The 5,346-nt window shown below is 37.8% G+C and overlaps 1 non-coding gene across 1 annotated transcript; it reads right to left on the minus strand.

The window, feature by feature from the left end:
• Positions 1–1,307: 1,307 nt before the first annotated feature.
• LOC116478028 (U4 spliceosomal RNA) lies at positions 1,308–1,448 on the minus strand. The gene has a single exon (XR_004250708.1). It is a non-coding gene; the product is annotated as a U4 spliceosomal RNA (small nuclear RNA).
• Positions 1,449–5,346: the final 3,898 nt, after the last annotated feature.

Below are 5,346 nucleotides of genomic sequence, written 5' to 3' on the forward strand. Positions count from 1 at the left end.
AGAATGTTGCATTTTCGACACCACACTCTTTACTTTTTGAATTATACATCTCCATAGTATTTATGTGCTTATCTATTTTTAAATATGTAGATTACTTTTACAAGAATATAAAATATGGTAAAAGTGATTGTATTTTGGAAGAGGAGTTGAGCAGTAGTGTGAGAAAAAAACCTATTTTTCTTTGTATAATTTTTAGTTCCTTTGGAATGTCATATAATATTGTACTATGTGCATATTTCATTGATTGAAAATTTAAAATGTTTCAGTTTTGCAGATATTTGGGATACTAAAGACTGTTAGAAACTGGTTGTAGTTCATAAATTTGAAACAGAAACAAAGGCGTGGCATGTTGGCTCATGCCTGTAATTCCATCACTCTAGGGGGCTGAGGCAGGCCAATTGCTTGAGTTCAGGAGTTTGAGACCAGCCTGGGCAACACGGCAAAACCCCCTCTCTGCAAAAAATTTAATAAAATTAGCTGGGCATGGTGACATGTGCTTGTAGGTCCAGCTCCTCTGGAGGCTGAAGTGAGAGGATCACTTGAGCCCTGGAGGTCGAGGCTGCAGTGAGTTGTGATTGTCCCTCTGCACCCCAGCATGGGCAAAAGACCTTGTCTCCAAAAAAAAAATCTTAAATCATGGCTATGTTGCTAATTCATGGATTCACTGTTATACTAGATTTTATTAGGTGCCACATAATCCAAATTCTTTTGGTATTTAGAGCTTAAAGAACAGAATACACATGCAACAATAACTGCAACATAGAATTTTAGAATCAGAAGATATCTTATAGATTATTTAGTAGTTGTAAGTAATCAAGAAAAAAAGACATGTCTTTGGACTCTGTGTTCACCATGGCTTTTTTTTTTTTTTTTTTGAGACAGGGTTCTCATTGTGTCACCCAGTCTGGAGTGCAGTGGTGCAATTTCGGCTCACTGCTGCCTTGACTTCCCAGGCTGAAGTGATCCTCCCACTTCAGGCTCTGGAGTAGCTGTGTCTACAGATACACACCACCATGCCTGGCCAATTTTTTTGTATCTTTTCTAAAGACAGGGTTCCGTCATGTTGCCCAGGCTGGTCTCGAACTCCTGGGTTCAAGTAATTCACTTGCCTCTACCTCTCAAAATGCTAGGATTACAGGTGTAAGCCACCATGCCCAGTCCATATGGTAAGGGTTGGCATGGTGATATTAATTCACAGGAAAAAAGGGACCCAGAAAAATGACTCTCATAATATGCTCTGAATATGATATATTTTCTCTTGGCCATATCTTCTTCTTCTTATTATTTATTTATTTTCTTTTGTTCAGTCTCCATAAAGACACTCAAAAATTGCCCATGCTGACTATATTTCAAGTCATCATGGTGGGGTATTGGGAAAAGTTTTCAATTAGCAATAATCACACATTGGATAAACCTCACTGACTATGATACTGCCAATGTGCAGAGGTAGGTCACATCTTTAAGAAAGACATTTGCATGGAGAATTTGCATCAAGAAAATAATTTGCTTTATTTTCTGAAGGTTCTGACTCTGGGAATGCTTTATGTAACTGTTATGACACTTTGGAAGAAGATATTATTCAGTAGCAACAGATTTTTTTAAAATGTGACTATTATTAATGTCTAGCTAAATGTGTGTATGAGCGTGTGCATATGTGTTTTAAGTTGACCATGCTACCTTATCACAACCATAGTAAGCAGTGTCATGATCATAAGAAAGTGACAATGGACAGTGATGCTCATGATAGCTGAAGGTATAAAACAGCAATGTCAGTTGAATATTTATTACTTTTTAAAAGGTGTTTAGAGTGAAAGAATCAGTAGTGGAAATAACTTATCGGGATAAAAATTGACTCTATCATTTTATTTAGGTTAGATATTTTCTAATCACTTAAAAAACACCTTAAATAAATTACTTTCACTTGGCATGAAATTTTTTTCCAGTCAGTGGTTTACATTTATTCTATTTTTGCTGTTTATTCCTTCTTGTATCTCATAGTTTCTGTCTGAGAATACTTCTCTCTGAAATACATCCTTTAGATGTTTTTAAAGGTGGTGAGCTCTTTTTAGTTTTTGTCTCATATTTTGTCCTAATTCTGACATAATATTTTATTTTTACTTTTTTAAAAATTTTAACATTTCTTTTAAAATTTCAATAGGTTTTCTCACCACATGGAGGAACAGGTCATGTTTGGTTACACGAATAAGTTCTTTAGTGGTCATTTCTGAGATTTTGGTGCATTCGTCACCTGGGCAGTGTACACTGTACCTGATGTGTAATCTTTTATGCCCCGCCCCCCCCACCCTTTCCTCTGAGTCCCCAAAGTCCATTGTATCATTCTTAGGACTTGATAAGAAATTTAAAGGCATTGAATGAATGAATTTAAAATGTATGCAACCTCGTCTTCACACGTTGGCAGTATTTCACGTTTTGGTAGTTTCTCTGGTCATTTTCCCCTGTGGCCATCTTTAATAATGAGTCATACTCACTGTAATAGAAATAATATCCGTAAGCAAGAAAATCATTTATAGATTCTGCCAAATACATGAATTCACTGACACAGGAAAGAAAAATGGAACTGTGATAAGATTTTCACATTGGTAGACTATTTCCCCTAATAGCTCCTTGCTTTTAAAATTACTTATCTCCTTTCTATGTTGAGGAAAATGTGTCTTTGCTCATGGCTTTCCACTACTATGCAGTGTCACATCCTGAGTTTACTCACACCCTGGCTAAACTTTCAATCTGATTTTTTTCTTTTTCCTCTCTCACTGGAGTATACTCTGACAGTTTTAACACAAGAATATCTTTGAGACAAATCTCAACACTGCTTTTTTTTTTTTTTTTTTTTGAGACAGAGTCTCCCTCTGTCACCCAGGCCGGAGTGCAGTGGTGTCATCTCTGCTCACTGCAACCTCTGCCTCCTGGGCTCAAGCGATTCTCCTGCCTCAGCCTCCTAAGTAGCTGGGATTACAGGCACCTGCCACCAAGCCCGGCTCATTTTTGTATTTTTAGTAGAGACAGGGTTTCACCATGTTAGCCAGGCTGGTCTCAAACTCCTGACCTCAAGTGATTCACCCACCTCGGCCTCCCAAAGTGCTGGGATTACAGGCATGAGCCACTGTGCCTGGCCAAATCTCAACTTTTCTGAATATTATTTTCTGTGCAACTCTAGTCAATTGACTTTGAAAACTTAAAAAGATATTTCAGGAGAAATGAACAACTTTGTATTTTGGACATTATTTCTAAGGAAGTTTTGATTCAGTACGTCTTACATCTGATTCTTTGACTTTTGTTTTAGGTCAGGTCAGATATAGCATATTTAAAAAAGATTGTTTCATAACTTTACCTACTAAATTAACCACGTGAAAATTCCCTTTCTAAGAACAGGACAATGAGACCCTAAATCAAGTTCTGTGCAGAATTTAGGTACAGAAAATTAAATCATTTTTAGCACCCAGAGTTTTCTTTCAACACACTGGCACTTTCAACTGACTTCGCCAATTAAAAAAAATTAAATCAGTGTTTAGAAAATTGCTATTTGACACATCTGTGGTCTATTAAATAATGATTAATGTACAAAAAAACACAAACAAAATTTGTGGTTAAGTCATGACGGCACTAGTTATTTTTATCAGCATACGTTTTTTCATACTTGTGAGAGCATAATGAGAATATTCTCATTAGCCTGGTATGTTATTACGCTATTCTCAGAGGTACCTAGGGGTGGGTGGCCAGCAGATGATGTAACCTCTCAGTTAGGGAAAAGCAGTGCTCCTGAATATATATGGCAACCTCATTTTAGAAAGTGTTCTTTTTCTAAGAAGTTTAAAGAAAGGATAACTGCAATTTCTTTCTCTGGATCATAGCATGCCACGTTAATACTCTTAAACCATAAATGTGTTTGAAGAATTAACTAAGCCACAAATCTTTTATGGATTAAAGCTTTATTGGCAATATTTTCTGTATAATTTAAATTTGTTTTTCATGGTACTTATGATAAGTTTAGCAATTAATGAATCTTAATTGGTGTTTGGCTTAAATTTTTTTTTTTCTTTTTTTGCAACAGGGTTTCACTCTATTGCCCAAGCTGGAGTGCAGTGGCTTGATCTTGGCTCACTGAAGTGTCTGCCTTCCAGGCTCAAGAGATCCTCTCACCTCAGTCTCCCAAATAGCTGGGACTATAAGCGTGAGCCACCGTGCCTGGCCAATTCTTAAATTTTATGTAGAGACAGGGTTTTGCTATGTAGCCCAGGCTGGCCTCCAACTCCTGGGCTCAAGCAATCTTCCCACCTAGGCCTTCCAAAGTGCTGGGATTATAGTTGTGAGCCACCACCTCTGACCTGCTTGAATTTTTAAAAACACCAAAAGTCACTTATGGTCTAATAATTCTTTTTTTTTTTTTTTTTTTTTTTTTCAGATGGAGTCTCGCTCTGTCACCCAGGCTGGAGTGCAATGGTGCAATCTTGGCTCACTGCAACCTCTGCCTCCAGGATTCATGCGATTCTCCTGCCTCAGCCTGCCAAGTAGCTGGGACTATAGGCGCGTGCCACCACGCCCAGCTAATTTTTGTATTTTTAGTGGAGACAGGGTTTCACCACGTTGGCCAGGGTGGTCTCGATCTCCTGACCTCGTGATCTGCCCGCTGCAGCCTCCCAAAGTGCTGGGATTACAGGCATGAGCCACCGTGCCTGGCCTGGTCTAATAATTCTATCCATTTCAGACTGAATTTACACCATCAAATCTGCCCATATATATATTTGTGTGTGTTCTTAGCCATGATTCAACAAGCACCTACCAAGTTTTCGTGCACCATACTTCCTGTTGGTGGTCCAAATATAAATAAAAGCTGGGCCTGCTCTCAGGGACCCTCACAGTCTATATGAGGGAGAGACCTTTGTTGACTCTGTGGTAACAGCCTTTGTTAAATTCTATAGGAGGATAAGGTGCTATGGAACACGTAGGTAAAGTGGAGAGAGATGGTATCAAGGATTTACGAAGGGAGTAAAATTGCCATGAGACTTCAATGGCTGAACAAAAGTATCAAAAAGAGCCACTTCCGGCTCTTTTTGTTTTAGTTTTATTTTTTAAAATTTTGAAATATCAATTTGAAAATTGCTTCTAGATTCAGAAGAAGACCAATCCCACAAGTTGGGACTTGTGATTAAATAAATGTAAGGAATGCTGCATTCTCCACTTCCTTCTTAGAGATTCACTTGGCACATTATCAGATTAAAGGCTCAGAAAAACTGCATTAAATAAACCTGTTAATATTAACATGCTGTTTTTTTTTTAAATGTACACGACTATGGAATATCCCTATTACAATCTCTCTTCTGCAGCATA

Source organism: Hylobates moloch, unplaced genomic scaffold (assembly GCF_009828535.3).
Source record: "Hylobates moloch isolate HMO894 unplaced genomic scaffold, HMol_V3 SCAFFOLD_2, whole genome shotgun sequence".
NCBI lineage: Eukaryota > Metazoa > Chordata > Mammalia > Primates > Hylobatidae > Hylobates > Hylobates moloch.